The sequence below is a fragment of the Eleutherodactylus coqui genome, chromosome 12 (genome assembly GCF_035609145.1).
Source record: "Eleutherodactylus coqui strain aEleCoq1 chromosome 12, aEleCoq1.hap1, whole genome shotgun sequence".
In the NCBI taxonomy this organism is placed as follows: Eukaryota; Metazoa; Chordata; class Amphibia; order Anura; family Eleutherodactylidae; genus Eleutherodactylus; species Eleutherodactylus coqui.
In genome coordinates, this window is record NC_089848.1 from 37,888,052 (window position 1) to 37,906,033 (window position 17,982).

Below are 17,982 nucleotides of genomic sequence, written 5' to 3' on the forward strand. Positions count from 1 at the left end.
GGACACTTCTAGAAAAAAAGGCATTGTCCAAAGAACTGTGTAGTAAGGACATACATACAAAGGGAAGGCAGGTAACCATGGGGCTTCACGAAGAAAACTGGAAAGAGCCACAACATACAATATTAATTGGTTGTGGGACAGCCATTGTATGTTGAACCCATATCTATATGGAAAACTGGCAATTGTTTCTGAAGGCCCAAAATGTCACTAACACTTATACAAAATGAAGATTGAGGAAAATGAAGCACATAGCTAATAAAGAAAAAGCAAGTCCTTACATACAGTATAAAAGTCAGAAAGAGGTGCTGGAAGCTGGAAATCACATTTTATATTGAGAATAGGAACTTCTTCAGGGTCCTTCCAGTACTCAGTGTACCATGGAGCCACCACTTCTGGTGTTAACCCTTTCCAATCCAATTTGGATCCTGGTTTTCCTAGGGGGCTTACTCTTTTTCTGCTGTTATACAACAGCGCTATCTGCTGGCTAAAGCCAGTACTGCATGAGGTGACACGTTGGATAGGCTCCGACAGCAGAGAGGCTGGCAATATACAGTAAGAGAACCCCGATGGACATCTTCCAACATTGGAGCTGTACAGCCTTAAATCATAATGTCTTCAGAGGTCAGACAGTGAATTGGAAAGGGTTAAAGCAGGAGCTCATCCAGGCACAGGTAAAGTGCAGTACGGTACTGGTGCGATATGTTGACACTGGAAGCAATGGGTTGACCGGCTTTAGCTGGAGGTAACGCCCCAGTCACGCCCCTAGCTGCTGATTGGCCCCTGGTGTCCCACTGTTACTTGCCTGCCGGCCGGCAGTACCATACAGTGCGTACCTGGTAGTACTGCAGTGTACTGTAGACAGACAATTGGTGCAGACACATCCATAATATAGGGTAATAGCGTATACATGCCACAGAGCTGGACTGTCGGTGAAATTATATATTGAGCCTAGTCTCGTATTACGACAGGCTCAGAAAATACATTGTATGTTGAAAATATTATATATTGAGGCCTTTGAAACCTAAGGGAGTACTTCATTTAATTATGCTATCAGTACCAGCTAGAAGAATCAGAAACCGGGATAAAATTAATAAAAAAAATAACTTTACATGGATATTCAGTAAGTGAGGTTTTTCTATTGGCACTTCCTATCAAACCTGTGATCTTCTTGCTACAGCTCAATGCCCGTTCACTTAGATCCTCCATTACTGGTGGACGGAGGCTCATTTGTCTCATGAGCCCATAGTAGCTTCTGTGCTTGCTGCTCTGTTACATTCATGCTGTATCTATACTGGCTATTGTACAGCAGGCAGTTCGTAGAAGAATTTGGTGTGGATTGGGAATTTATTGATGCAAATGTTACTAGTCATTCTAGTTTGTACCCCCTACTCCAAGCCTTCGAAGCGAGCATTCTTTACTGGAGTCACGTAATCATAACACTTACGCCGCACTTGTCTATGCATCCATTACTCATACAGCAGTTGTTTATCTTTGGAAATGATTTTTGTTATTATTCTTCAAGGAAAAGAATTGTTCAATTTTCCTTGAAATGATCTTGTCACTTCTTTTTTGTTAAGTCTTCAACAATTTCCCCACCGGCCTACAATGTAAAGTATACACAATGTTTCATTTTGTCGTCATACCAATATATGCAGATAAAACATTTTTTGTTATAAAAATCCTTTTTTTCTGTGTGTTCATTTGAACGGTTGGAATGTTCGGGCTGGATGTACATTTTATCATCACTTCCTTAAAATAATAATTACCTAAGGGGTTATTCCCATCTCAGCCAATCAGTATGCCGCGAGGGAATACAGAAGCAGTCGAGCTGGCTACGCTATTTCCATAACTCCTATTCTTGACTACGTCTCCATAATTCCATCCACTTCTGGTCATTAAATAAGGTGTGACCTGAAGACATATGTAATGACATGAGGTGGATTTGGCCAAACTTCTCTGTTTTTATTATTATTACAAAATGCTAAAAATTGAGCTAAAATAAAAAACCTGAAAAACATGATATTTGTTAAAAGGTATCAGAATTATCATATATTTTGAAAATGCAAGCATTAAAAAACAAAGTGCAATGTGTGATATCAACAAACCATGGAATGACATACATGTATCAACAATAGAGATGAGCGAGTATACTCGATAAGGCAAACTACTTGATCGAGTAGTGCCTTATTTGAGTACCTGCCCGCTCGTCTGTAAAGATTCGGGTGCCGGCAGGGGGAGGGGAGCAGCAGGGGAGAGCGGGGAGGAACCGGGGGGGAGATCTCTCCCCCCCCCCCACTCCCCACTGCTCACCGATGCAACTCACCTGTCACCCGCGCCGGCAGCCGAATCTTTAGAGACGAGCGGGCAGGTACTCAAATAAGGCACTACTCGATCAAGTAGTTTGCCTTATCAAGTATGCTCGCTCATCTCTAATCAACAAGCTTATTGCAGCTGATTGGCTGTACTTCTCTCTTCATATAATCTCATGAATATGCTAATATCAAGTGATATATACGGTAATAGATAATGAATGCGTATTCAATAATAGAAACAAAAAGTAATTTCAATGGGACGACCAGACATAGCCAAGCTTTTGAACACAGATATCTCCAGCTGTGAAAGACAGCTGACCCCCAAAAGCTGCAGCTTGGATTGGAAATAAACCCCTTTGATGCCAGGGTCGCATTTTAGCAATGCCCGCACATTCACAAGTGGTTGCAAATTGACAATGCCACTTCTCTTACCAACAGCCGTTCATAGAGGACAAACAGGATCATTTCAAAGGAGCACTAGAGATAGCCAAACTTTTGAACTCTGATATCTTCAGCGGTCCTACTAAAATAAATAAGGTGCAATACCCCAAAAATATATATACTTACTGTGCATATGGCTGGAGGCCTAGTCCTTGTCACAGTGCCGCCGAGTGTGGTAACACAAGGGGGGTTGTTGTAGAAATATATATATACATATATATACCGTCGTGACGCCACCATTCCCACACACTGTTAATCTAAGTGGTGGGGTAATAAACACAGAGACTTGTGTGTAGTACCCTGGGACCTCAGGAACGGTTAAGGCCCGGTAAAACTTTACTTGCATAAACTTAAATAAACAGGTAGTTACAGCTAACATTAATTGAAACAATTACAGGCTGGAGCTCAGAGATTGGGAGCATACACTGGAACACTACGCCCTATAGTCCACGTTATCTATATGTCACCGGTCCTGGAATTTGGAACACTCCAGAGGAGGATAAGGGTAGGGGTCTCTCCACATACACTCTGGCAGAATTACGCAGAAGACGGCTTAGCCTAGATGCACCCCACACAACCTCCACGTGGGTATCACAATTACGTACCTCCGTGTGGTGATCCTAATGGTGGACTTTCACACAGGAGAAATACGCCTGGGTTGTGAATGGGTACCTGTTTCAGTAAACTGGGGGTTGCATGCTCTCTCTCTTTCTGGAAGGGACTCATTCCTCTCACATCCACTCTCCAGACGCTACGGGGAGTCGTTTCTCTTCCTCCATCTTCACCAACAACACACACAGAAAATTTGTACAGCTTTGCACAGAGCATCCACATGAGACAGAACATGTATGACATTTATGGAGGGGACCAGGATGGTGTTCTGGGACACTACAAAGGCATGGTATGCACATACAACTACCACTAACTTAATTGTGCAGCACTCCAGGCACCGTATGGGGTCCAATAGTAAGACCCCCACCAATCAGCAAGTCATCTCTTATCCTACCGACAGGGATTAACTTATTTTTGTGGGGCAATCCTTTAAGCACCCTACATCCCCAAACACCTTTCTCTTGCACGTTTTCCCTACCTGCATACACATGTATAGCAGCACATGTTGTAGTGGATTTTTTAGGGTTAATTTAATTCTACAGTACAGGTGGGAGTAATTAAGGTTCTGACACGGTAATATCTTAAGCACAGTATTTGGCAGTAATGTGCCACATTTCAGGAATAGTAATAAGGTCAGATGGGGCAGAAAGAGATACAAATTAGGGGTAATAATAACAGAAAGTAGAGTTTGTGTAGGTCGGGAAAATTTTGGAGTGATAATGGAAAAGTGATGAGCCGAAAATGTCTGTGATGCAAACATCTGTTTGCTTAAACAAGGTAAAACGAGGGAAAAAAGATTTGGTAAGGTGTCGCCAGTAGAGCAATGTGTGATTGTTCTCAGTGAGAGAAACCAAGTAATCTTGTAGATATGAGACCTTTTAGTAACAAAAATATATGATGTTACAGCAAGCTTTTGGGTATATCTCGCCCCCTTCATCAGGCTAATGAATGAAACTAGTTTGGATGGCACACAATTATAACATACAGATGCAGGGGGGATGTCCTCTTCCTAATCATATTTTTTTTGTATTTCTTTCTTTAAAACTTCATAAAAATTCAGAGCTTGACTTGTAACACTGTTGCCATCCAATAGGTGGTGCTGCATCTCCTTCCATGTGCAGGTTGAAGGAGAGATAAGACACATTGTGGTGGAAGTCCAGTATTCCTATATTTTGGATCGGTGGGCCTTGGCAGTAGACAGTTGTCAATTTAACATTCTGTATACATATTTTGCTTTTTTGTCTTGCTACAAATATAGTTCATGGCAGTTGTGCAATAGGTACTTCCGCTCATATGAAAGTATCTGTTTTATAATTCTGCTGACATGGAAACTTCTGTACTCAAAACGCTGACAAGATAATATATAGTATAAACACGTTACATTTTCCATCTGTTTCGCAATTTTGGAGGACAGTATAACTCAGACATGGACAACCGCAGAAATTACCCAAGCAATTTTACTGGAAACGTATGCAAATAACATGGGAGGTTTGTGCAATTTATAGTTCATGATGTAACATCCAATCATATCGAAGGAACCCCACGTGGCTCCAAGACAACCCACTCATTTCATCCACCATCTGATGGCCAATCACAGATGACCGGAGGATGGAAGAATTGCAAGATGCTTATCCAATAATTAAACAATACGTTGTATCTATGTAATCTTTGACCTGCCCAGATGGGCGGATTTGTTAAACTCTTAAAATAGGCTACACGCCGATCATTAAAGTTAGAATTGAGGAAGCTTATGCATGCTGAACCTCGTGTCAGTGTGAAAACTTCTTATGCGCATTATCAATTCAGAAATAATATGGAAGGGTGTAAACATTCCAAATTGAGTAAGCCGTGATTCCGCAAAGGAGTTCTACGACAACATCATAAAACTGTCCTGAGCTCAGTGGACCGATTAAGTATTTATGTCTCGCTCTGTTTGTCTGTTGTTTTAAGTTTTAAGTGCAAAACAGTCTCAAATTTCTGTGTGTGAACATTTATTTAGATTAAAAGGAATGTGTTCTCCTTCCCCCTTTGCATCTGTGTTTTATAATTATGTGCCATCCAAACTAGTTTCATTCATTAGCCTGATGAAGGGGGCAAGATATCCCAGATAGCTTGCTGTAACATCTTGTATATTTGTTAGCCATTAAAAGGTATCATATCTACAAGATGACTTGGTTTCTCTCACTGAAAACAATCACACCTTAGACAAGTTGTGACTGGAGGAAATGCTCATGGTGGTGTGGGCCAGATAGAAAAGATGGAAAATATCAAAAACTCCAGTCAGAGAGGATATCACCTGTGAGTCGAATCACTGGATATAGCTATACTAAATTCCCTTATATGGCCTGAAGAGCACTGGTGTCGTATCTAAACTAGACGCACTGGATCTGTAGCCTGAAATACTACTGAAAATGCACGCCCAACAGTGGTAAACAATAAAGACAACTGTAACAAGGGAAATTCTGTCGCTAAAGAACCTACCCAGGGCAGGGACCTGCCTATATGCAGGTAACCCACCCTGAGAAGAGCAAACCTGACCACGTACCTAGGCCACTAGCTGACCCTATGTGGGATAGGAGGATACCACAGCAAACAAGATGTAACAGATATAAACTATGAACCTTTCACAGTAAGTTTTAAGATGTTTTAAACATTTCCCATTTTTTGTCTGTACTTGTATCTCTGGAGACATTGTCTTATACCAGTAAATAAGGTTAAGAGCATCTTTGAGTTGGTCATACTCCGCCTTCCAAAAGTTTAGCATTTTCATAGCTTCCCTATAAAACTCTCTCTTGAAAGACAAGTTATAATTTGTTCTATTATGGTCACTATTTCCCAGATGCCCCAACCGGCCCCACTTTTATTCTGCCAGGTCTGTTGGTTAATGTTAAGTTGAAAATGGCCATTCCTTTAGTTGGTTCCTCAACAAATTGGGTAAGGTAATTATCTTTAGTTATTGACAGAAACTTGTTACCCTTAGCCCCTTAGTGACGGCCCCGTTGCCTTTTTACATCCTAGCTTGCTGAGCTTTAATCTTCAGGGCCGGAAAAACCTGCTCGCTCTTAGGATCAAAGTCCTGTGGGCTGTGGACATTACAGCTCCATGCTGTCAGCTACCAGAGATAGCTGACAATCTGAAGCTGTCAGGGGGGCCACGGAGAATGACTCCCAGTCATGCAATCGGCCGCTATCCACCGGATAACAGTGATCGCATAAAGGTTTTAGCAAAGTTAAATAAAGGTAAAGATTCAGCTTCCCTCATTAATTGGATCCATGAGGGGTGCTGAAAGTACTCCCTCCATCCTCCAGGACCTTACATTGCTTTCTGTGCATGCGCACCAGACGTAGACGTCCGGCACGTGCACAGAAGGGCTTATGGCCTGGGAAATTAAAAATCTCTCTGGCTCCCGTCTAGCATGTGTAGCCGAGAGCAGAGAGATATCACCGTATGCGGTTCCCGGTCACACGATCACTGTTGTCCAATAGAGAACGGCGATCATTTAAAGTTAAAAAAAAGTGTAAAAAAAGTTGTAAAAGTTTGTTTCATCCCCCCTCATGGATCAGATCTGCGAGGGGAGATAAAATAATGTACCTAAGACCCACGGTTTTATCTGTGGACCTTACCCAGCTTCTGTGCACATACCATTTTACCAAAATGCCGGACACATGCGCAAAGCAATATCATAAAGAGCCAGCAGCACCACACTACTTATGCACCAATCGGTGCGGGAGTACTTGCCGTGCACACCTCAATCCGGATCCGGACGCTCGAGATCCCAGAAATAAAGTCCAATGTAATTGTAGGATAGGCAGCACCTAGGATTCCAATCAGCCAGGTAGACTCAGGTCATAAAACCTCCAAGACTTTATTTAGTAGAAAAAGTTTAGCATATCCAACAGCGACGTTTCGACCACATTGTCCGTGGTCTTTGTCAAGCTCATGCACATGCGCAAAAGGCACAGACTGCCAGGGTATATTAAAATCTCCCTGCTCCTCAATACCAAACATAGCCGAGAGCCTGGAGATTTTACTGGGGGCCGCAGAACGCGGTGCCTGGTCACATAATCGCCCCTATCCAATAGACAACGGAGATTACGTAAAAGTTGAAAAAAGTTAACGTTTCAACTCACATCATGGAGCCGATCCATGAGGGGAGTGAAATTACTTACCTAACGCCTCTGGCAATCTCCCCCGAAGGGATCCTTATCCATGGACCTTTCCCCAACATGCACCCATTGCAAAAATGGTGGACGTAAGCGTAGAAGCTGAGGAGGACCAGAGAAATTTAAAATCTCCCTGCTCCTGGCTGCTAAAGGTAACCGAGAGCCTGGAGCAGTGAGCGATCTCCAGTCACGTGATTGCCATTATCCAACAGATAATGGCGATCACGAAAATGTTAAAAATATTTGAAGTGTAATGCTCCTTTCGGTTTGGGCCCCGTTGTGCATCCGGACATAAGATTAGGGCCACAAAGGGTATGTTTCTGAACACGGGAGAAACAGGGGGATCCATTTTTGGGGTGCGAATCCTCATTTTCATGTGTACTATAGAAAAAAAAACCTGCCTTTTAAATGACATATTTGCAAAAATATGAAATTTTATTTTTTTTCCGGTAAATTATATTAACTCTTGAAAAAAAACTGTTGGGTCAAAATCCTCCTGACCCCCCAGTGAATACATTAAGGGGTGTATTTTATAAAATTGGATCATTTGTGGGGGGATCTATCATTGTGACACCTATGAGCCTTTGCAATCTTGGCTTGGTGCAGGAAAACAAATTTTCCTCGAAATGTTAATAATCAATTTAAGGCTTCGTTCAGACGAGCGTGTTTTTTGTACACAAATGGCAGCGTTAAAAGACCACCGCTCACACGTGAAAAATCACGTGAACGGGCAATGTTTCATGCGCAGAAGACCCGAGCATCATGTGCATGAAAATTGCCCATTCACTGGAGCAGCTGTGCTTTAAAAGGCGCAGCTACTTCAGGAGGAGAGAGAGAAGAAGCCCTGCAGGGCTTCAGGATTACTCCATAGCAGGGAGAGAGAGGGGCTGTGGGGGATTAACCTATAGCAGGGGGAGACAGAGTGGGCTATGGGTTAATCCCTCATAGTTCCGTTCTCTCCCTGCTCTGGGGATCCCCAACAGATATTACCATAGTGCAGAGAGAGGGGTGGAGCTTTGGAGCCTCCCCCAGATTCTCCATAGTAAATATAGAGAGGGCAGGGATAAAGGGGTGTTGCTAGAGGGGGGATCCCTCTAGTCCCACCCCATCCTGCCACGCTCTAGAGGAAGCCCTCGCGGAGAGCCCTGTAAACCCCATCCTCCTCTCTCTCCCCACTCTAGGGAAATCCCTTGGGGAAAGAGGTGGAGGGAGTCCCCTGCTGCCCAGCATTGGGGCTGGAAGAAAACCCCACTGCTTACAGCAGGGCATTTAAGACATGCTGCCCAGAAGCACATATTAAATGTCCCATTGTAAATTCCTGTTAGTCTCCGCGGGAATTAAGAGAACCGTTGGGAGCTCCCTCATTCCTGCGGGGACTAACAGGAGTTTACAGCGTGCCATTTAAAATGTGCTTCTGGGTAGGTAAATGTCCTGCTATAAGTAGAAATCTTTCCTTGCACATGAGTTTCCATAAACTCCTGCTCCCATAGGAGTCAATGGAAACTCCTGCGCATCACGCACCCAATATACGCCAGGTCCTATCTTTGAGCGCACCATGGAGCTACACGCGACCTGCACTCGCATGTCCTATCTTTTTAAGGTGCGTACTGTTTCACACGCCTAACATTCTTTATATGAATGCTTCTATAAAAACCTATTGGTTCTTATCAGAAGCAAGTTCTGTGCGCTGCTAGCAGCACAAAAAAAAAATATGCTTCTTTGAATAAGGGATACATTTGTACGTCTCCTAAATGGTTATAAAAAACTAAACTTTTTCAAATATGCATCCAAAATTAAACAAAATTAAATAAACAGATGGAAATATATATATATATATATATATATATATATATATATATATATATATATATATCTTATAAAAATGTGTACAGTATGTTTGCACATATTTGAGATATTGAATTTGTAAGTGTGAAAATTTGCCCCAATTTTGGCACTTTTAACAAATATACACAGATTCTATTGGTCTATTTTTACCACCTAAATGAAGTACAACATGTGGTGAAAAAACAATGTCAGAATCACTGGGATATGCAGAACCTTTACGGAGTTATTCTATGTTAAAGTGACACATACGGTATCAGATTTCCAAAATTTGGCTCCGTTACTAAGGCACAAACAGACTTCGTCACTAAGGGGTCAAGAGATCTGAAGGTTTATGCTTCCCAGTTTAGATCCAGATAATTAAAGTCTACAATTATAATTACTTCATTGTATTTACTGCTTTATCTATTTGCCTCCGAAAGAGATTTTTGGTGGCACATAGAGAGCCCACATGAGGATTTTATTATTGTTTTTCCCTCCATGTGTCTCTGCACACAGAGACTCCACATGTTCATCTCTCTCCTATATACCTTCCTGTAATGCGGGATTTAAACAGGATTTTACCTGAAGACAAACCTATCCCCTTTTTTTGGGTTTTAACAATCCCTTTTGAACAAACTGTAATAATAATAATAAACTTTATTTGTATAGCTCCAACATATTCCGCAGCACTTACATAGACAGGGGGGAATACAGAAAGACAAAAATGCAAAAATTACAGAACCATGATTACATAGTAATCAGTTAATGGAAACAGTAGGGGTGAAGGTCCTGCTCCAACGAGCTTACATACTACAAATAGTGGGGTGATACAGAAGGTAAAGGGGCTGGAGATGTGCATGGTATGGCGAGGTGGAGATGTGCATGGTATAGCGAGGTGGAGAGTGAGGGATTTTATACACATAGACAATGGTCAGACATTTAGCCGTGTGACGGCAGAAACAGTATGACTGCAGGAGTGGTTTATGATGGCTAGCAGGGATTGCAGTCAGTAGGTCAGGGAGCATGTTATAAGACGGAGTACAGAGGTGTTGGTTTAGGGAATGCGGTATGCCTGAAGAGGTGCGTTTTTAGAGCACGCCTGAAGTTCTGCGAGTCCTGGATTGCTCGGGTAGCCTTTGGTAGTGCATTCCAGAGGACCGGTGCTGCTCTGGAGAAGTCTTGGAGGCGGGAATGAGAAGTTCGAATTAAAGGGGCGCTCAGTCTGGTTTCATTAGCAGAGCGGAGAGCCCGGGCTGGGTGATGGATTGAGATGAGGGAGGCGATATAGGGTGGTGCTGCACTGTGGAGGGCTTTGTGGATGAAGGTAGCGAGTTTAAATTAAATTCTGTATTTAACGGGCAGCCAGTGCAGTGACCGGCACAGGGCAGAGGCGTCCGAGTAGCGGCTAGACAGGAAGATGAGCCTGGCTGCCACATTCAGGATGGATTGGAGAGGGTAGAGTCTGATACAGGGGAGGCCGATCAGCAATAAGTTGTAATAATCGAGCCGGGAGTGGATGAGGGCAACAGTGAGCGTTTTTAACGTGTCCACAGAGAGAAAAGAGCGGATTCTTGCGATGTTCTTGAGGTGCAGCTGACATGTTCGGGCAAGAGATTGGATGTAGGGGGTAAAGGATAGATCAGAGTCGAATATGACCCCAAGGCAGCGGGCATGTTGTCTAGGAGTTATGGTGGCGTCACACACTGAGATGGAGATGTCAGGATGAGGTCGGTTAGTGGAGGGTGGAAATACCAGTAAGTCAGTTTTAGAGAGGTTTAGTTTTAGGTAGAGAGAGGACATGGTGTTAGAGACAGCGGACAGACAGTCAGTGATGTTTTGGAGGAAAGGTGCAGAGATGTCACAGGAAGAGGTGTATAGCTGGGTGTCGTCAGCATACAGGTGGTATTGGCGGCCAAATCTCCTGATGGCTTTTCCAATAGGGGCTGTGTAGATAGAGAAAAGAAGGAGGTCGAGGACCGAGCCCTGGGGGACCCCAACAGCAAGGGGAAGAGGAAGGGAGGTAGAGCCAGCAAAGGAGACACTGAAAGAGCGGTCAGATAGGTAGGAGGAGAACCAGGAGAGAGCAGTGTCCTTTAGGCCAATGGAGCGAAGCATACTGAGGAGGAGTTTGTTGTGAACAGTGTCAAATGCTGCGGAAAGGTCGAGGAGGATCAGTAGGGAGTAATCGCCCCTCGATTTGGCTGTCAGTAGGTCATTGGATACCCTTGTAAGGGCAGTTTCTGTTGAGTGTTGAGGTCGGAAGCCAGACTGTAGGGGGTCTAGGAGAGAGTGCTCTGATAGATAGCTTACAAGGCGGGCGTAAACCAGCCAATCTAGTAGTTTGGAGATGAAGGGGAGATTAGAGATGGGTCGGTAGTTGGCAGCATCAGTTGCGTCAAGAGTCGGCTTCTTTAGCAGTGAGGATATGATGGCGTGTTTGAAAGAAGAGGGAAAGATGCCAGAGGTCAGAGAGAGGTTGAATATAGTGGTGAGATGGGAGATGACCACTGGGGAGAGAGATCGGAGGAGGTGTGAGGGGAGAGGGTCGCTAGCGCAGGTGGTGGGGTGAGCAGAGAAGAGCAATTTGGAGACTTCTTCCTCTGTCGCTTGTCTGAGTACAGACAGTGAGCAGGAGCTAGATGCAGTGCTTACAAGACTAGGGTCAGGGCTAGTCTGGGATTGGGAAGTTATTTCCTGATGGATGACATCAATTTTCTTTTTGAAGTAAGCAGCCAGCTCTTCAGCACTGAGATCCGTCACAGGGGGCTGCGGTTTAGGGCTGAGAAGGGAGTGAAAAGTATCAAAGAGACGTTTAGGGTTGTGCGATAGTGAGGAGACTAGAGAGGTGAAATAGACTTGTTTGGCATGGTGAAGGGCGAGGTTGTAGGTTCTGAGCATGAATTTGTAGTGGAGGAAGTCTGCGGATGTTTGCGACTTCCTCCACAGCCATTCAGCACTTCTAGAGTACCGCCGGATGAAGCGTGTTTGATTCGTGAGCCAGGGTTGCCGTGTTCTACATCGGATGGCTCAGATTATGGGGGGCGCCGCTTCATCCAGGACATGTTTGAGAGCGGTGTTGTAGTGAGCGGCAGCCAGGTTGGGGCAGGAGAGAAGAGAGATAGGGGACAGAGAGGTTTGTAGCGATTCAGCAAAATCCTGGGTGTGAATGGCCTTAAGGTTCCTGTAGGTACGGTAGGTACTGTAACCCTGTAAGATCACCAGTCAGTCACAGCTTTCATCCAACCACGTCTCCGTTATTTCTGCTATGTCATAGTTTTCCCTCAGACATTATTACTTCCAGGTTGTCAACTTTATTGGTCAGACTTCTAATGTTAGTCACCATACGGTTAAGAAGGTTTTTTATTCTTATATTAAGTGTATCCCTATTAGCTATTCTGTCAGTTCTAGCTGTACTAACCCCTCCCACCACTCCATCCCCATTTCCATTACTTAGTCCCAGGTCACTGTCTGCACTGTCTTCTCCTCTATCTCTTTGGTGTCCCTCTCAACTAGTCCCGAGCTTGAAAACTCTCTGAATAAACTTTCCCTGAAGGGAAGCATAATACCTGGTTTACATCTTTAATTGAAGGCTAACCTGGACATATGGAGCAGTGGGGAACTTTGTTTTCCTCTGTACCCCCCCCCCCCCCCCAGAAGTAAGGGCACCATTTTTTATCCTTTACATTAATACAGTATTCTGAGAATGTGGTTGTCCCTGAGCACTGCCTATTCCTTTTTTCCCCTCCAACCTGTCTACTGTGTAGTGGCCCACAACACCATCTTGGTCCTCTCCATAAATGTCATACATATTTTGTGTCTGAAGGGTTAACCTTAATAAAATCATTGCCTGTCAGCTCTGTCTGCTGAATGTATCTATTCTATTGTGTCATGTGGTATAAGTGAAGGTATAAATAGGAGTGTCCGAGAGCGGGAAAGGAGTTCTATCTTCAACCTGTGAGTGCCATCTTGTTCAGGGACCCAAGAGAGTGCTAACACAGAACCGCATGGAGGCACCTTCAGCTTCCATGTAGGTAAAGAGGGAAGAGGAGGAGAGATATCCTGTAGCATTTGGAGTGTGGATGTGAAGGAGCAAGTCCCAGCAGCAGAGAGAGAGAGCAACCCACAGTTTCTGAAAACAGGTACCTGTTCACACCACAGGCTTTTCCTGTGCGGCCTCCCGGCATTAGCATCACTGCACAGAGGTACTTTATTGAGCCACCCACACATCTGTTGTGCGGGGTGTATATTGGTTAAGTCTTCGTGAGTAATAAGTGTTTTGCCAGAGTGTATGCAGAATGACGCCCTACCCCTTCTCCTCCCCCAGAGTGCTCCCAATCCAGGACCGGTGGCATACAGATGACGTGGACTATAGGGCCGTATTGATCCTGTGTACCCTCCCTACCTCTGAGCTTTAGCCTGTTTCTACTGAACGTGAATTGTACCTGTATTATCTGTTATTGCAAGTCTATTGCAAGTAAAAGTTATACCAGGCCCTAACCGTTGCTAGGAACCCGAGGTACTATACACAAGTCCCCATGTTTATTACTCTGCCGCATAGAATAATGGTGTGTGGGAACAGTGGTGTCACGAGTGATATATACTACAGCCCCCCTCATCCCCTTTATTGGCACTCCTTGCTAAAGACGTGTCTAAGCTGGCCTGCTATCCTGCTCTGGTCTTGGCTACGTGGCATGCCTCAGAGACCAGAGCCTGGTAAGTGCCACCGTGACAAGCCAGCACTTATCCCTCCCAGCTCTTCACATTAGCCAGGTGCCCGGGGTCACCCCTCTGCAGTGTTGCAAGTGGAAAAATAAAGGATTTAAAACATAGTTTTTATTATAATAAGTTTAAAATGCCTGTAATGCAGAAAGGTAAAAAGCTAAATTCAAAGTTACAAAAGTAAATGGGTTGGAACCACCCACCCAACCACCCACCCTAATAACACCCTACACAACTCTACTTGACAAATAGGGCAATTGCCTTGACAAGAGTGGACTTGTACAGGGACCTTACCCTTTTGCTTCCATAATATAGTTGGACAGAGCTATATTATGGAGATGTAAGGGTAAGATTCCTTTTTTAGGGCATTTTCCGCATTTGTCAATCAAGGTTGTGTAGGGTGTTATTAGGGTGTGTTCCCTTCTCTACATACTTTTGCAACTTTATATGAAGTTTTTAGATTTTTTTGTATTATTGCCCATAAGGACTGCCCCTTTTTCATGTTCGTTTTTTCCTCCCCACATTCAATACATCATAACTCAGTAACGTAGCTGTCGGAGTGTTGGTTTTTGGAGACAGGTTGCATTTTTCAATGGTACTATTTAATGCACCATATAGTTCTAAGTGTCGTGAAATGTAAAAAAAAAATGCAATTCCGCCTTTTTTGGGTGGGTCTTGTTTTTACAGTGTGCATACTAACTTTATTCTGTGGGCCACTAGGATTACGACAATACCAAATGTCTGCTTTTTATTTGCTGTACTACTTCTAAAAAAACAAAATACCTTTGGAAAAAAATGTAATTATTTTCTACCACCATGTTTTTATTTTTCTATCGACGTAGATGTAACATAGTAACATAGTAACATAGTATGTAAGGCCGAATAAAGACATTGTCCATCTAGTCCAGCCTGTCTATCCTACTGTGTTGATCCAGAGGAAGGCAAAAAACCCCAAGGCCAGAAGCCAATTAGCCTTTTTGGGGGAAAAATTCCTTCCCGACTCCCTAATGGCAATCAGACTGTTCCCTGGATCAACCCCTAATAGTTCCTACCTGCCTGTATACCAGGATTGACACTTAACCTAATATTTATATCCTGTAATATACTTCTTCTCCAGAAAGACATCAAGTCCCCTTTTAAACTCCTCTATCGATTTTGCCATCACCACTTCCTCCGGTAGAGAGTTCCACAGTCTAACTGCTCTTACAGTAAAGAACCCCTTTCTATGTTGGTGATGAAACCTACTTTCCTCTAATCGTAGCGGATGTCCTCTTGTTACCGTTGTGGTCCTGGGTGTAAACAGATCGCGGGAGAGATCCATGTGTTGTCCCCTCATGTACTTATACATGGTTATTTGGTCGCCTCTTAACCTTCTTTTTTCTAGAGTAAATAGTCCCAATTTGGATAGCCTCTCTGGGTATTCCAGTCCCGTCATTCCATGTATTAGTTTAGTTGCCCTTCTTTGAACCCCTTCAAGCACTGTGACATCTTTCCTGAGCACCGGTGTCCAGAATTGTATGCAGTATTCCATGTGAGGCCTGACAAGTGCCTTATATAGTGGAAGGATAATGTTCTCGTCCTTCGCCCCTATACCTCTTTTAATGCACCCCAAGACTTTATTTGCCTTTGCAGCAGCTGACTGGCATTGGTTACTCCAGTTTAGTCTATTATCCACCAATACCCCTAGATCCTTTTCCATATCACTTTTCCCCAGCGGTACCCCATTAAGTGAATATTTGTGACATCCGTTCCTCCTGCCCATGTGCATAGTCTTACATTTTTCAACATTGAACTTCATTTGCCATTTTTCTGCCCAAGCCCCCAGCTTATCCAGGTCCGTTTGTAGCCGCACATTGTCCTCCGTTGCATTAATTATATTGTATAATTTTGTGTCATCTGCAAATATTGATATTTTGCTGTGCAGCCCCTCTATCAGGTCATTAATAAATATGTTGAACAGAGTGGGGCCTAATACTGAACCCTGTGGCACCCCGCTAGCGACTGTGGTCCAATCAGAGTACGAACCATTTATTACCACCCTCTGCTTTCTATCGTTGAGCCAATTTTTTACCCACTTACACACGTTTTCGCCCAGTCCGAGCTGCCTCATTTTGTATATTAGCCTATTATGTGGCACGGTGTCAAAGGCTTTAGAGAAGTCCAGATATACAAGATCAATAGATTCTCCCTGGTCCAGCTTAGAGCTTACTTCATCATAGAAACTGATCAGATTTGTCTGACATGAGCGACCCTTCATGAATCCATGCTGGTGAGGAGTTATTCCCTTAATCTCCTTGAGGTACTCATCGATGGCGTCTCTCAGAATCCCCTCAAAAATTTTTCCCGTTACTGAAGTGAGACTTACTGGCCTGTAGTTACCAGGCTCACTTTTGCTCCCTTTTTTGTAAATTGGAACCACGTTGGCAATGCGCCAGTCCAATGGTACTACTCCGGTCTTGATAGTGTCTAGAAATATTAGGTATAGCGGCCTAGCTATCTCGTCACTTAGTTCCTTTAGTATCCTTGGGTGTAATCCATCTGGGCCCGGTGATTTATCAATTTTAGTTTTCTTTAGACGCTTCCGCACCTCCTCCTGCGTCAGGTATGAGATATTTTGTGAGGGGTTCGTTTTATTCCCCTGCATCTCGTGTGGCATTTCCTTTTCTTTGGTGAATACACTTGAGAAGAAGCTGTTTAGTAGATTTGCTTTCCCTTCGTCATCATCAATGATTTCTCCTGCATTGTTTTTTAAAGGGCCAGCGCTCTCCCTGCAAATCCTTTTGCTGTTTATGTAGTTGAAAAATAGCTTCGGGTTGTTTCTGCTCTCTTTTGCGATCCGTCTTTCTGCTTCCTCCTTGGTAGTTTTGATCGTATCTTTGCATATTTTGTTTTTTTCCCTGTATGATTTTAGCGCTTCTTCGCTGCCTTGTTGCTTTAGTAGTTTGAACGCTTTCTTCTTTTCGTTTATTGCCCCTCGTACCGTCTTGTCGAGCCACATTGGTTTCCTTTTAGCTGAGTTTCTTTTATTTTTAAAGGGAATGAACTGCTCACATGAGGTGATTAGGATCCTTTTGAACTTTTCCCATTTCTCCTCCGTACTGATATTTTTGAGGATGTTGTCCCAATTAATGTTACCGATAGTAGTTCTAAGCTCATCAAATTTTGCTTTACTAAAGTTTAGTTTCTTTGTCTCTCCCTGATAAGGCTTCCTATTGATTGACAGCTGGAAGTTGATTATATTGTGGTCGCTGTTCCCCAAGTGCCCCTCAACCTGCACCCCCTTTATACGTTCCGGTTTGTTGGTTAGCACTAGGTCCAGAATGGCCCTCCCTCTTGTTGGTTCCTGCACAAGTTGGTTCAGGTAATTGTCTTTAATTACTCTCAAGAACTTATCACCCCTGTGAGATTTGCAGGTTTCGTTCTGCCATGTTATATCTGGGTAATTAAAGTCCCCCATGATAATTACTTCGTTTCGTTTTGACACCTCTTCTATCTGCCTTAGTAGTAAGTCTTCAGTTTCTTCTGTTGCTTTTGGTGGTCGATAGAAAACCCCTATCAGGATTTTGTTATTTTTTCCTCCCTGTATTTCTACCCACAGAGATTCCACCTGTTCGTCTCCTACCCCTATATCCTCCCGTAGCCTCGGCTATCGACGTAGATGTGCATGGGCTCACTTTTTTCAGGCCATCAAGTAGTTTCTATCTGTACAATGTTGGCATACGTAAAACTTTTTGACCGCTTTAAAAAAAAAAAAAAATTCTTACAGATGGGGTGATTAAAAACGCAGTTTTCATGTGGTGTATTTTTTTCTGACAACTTTCACTATGCAAGAAAAATAATGGGCTTCTTTCATTGATCGTATTTTTAAGGATGCAGCGATTCCAAATATGTTTCTCAGAATCTGCTGTGAT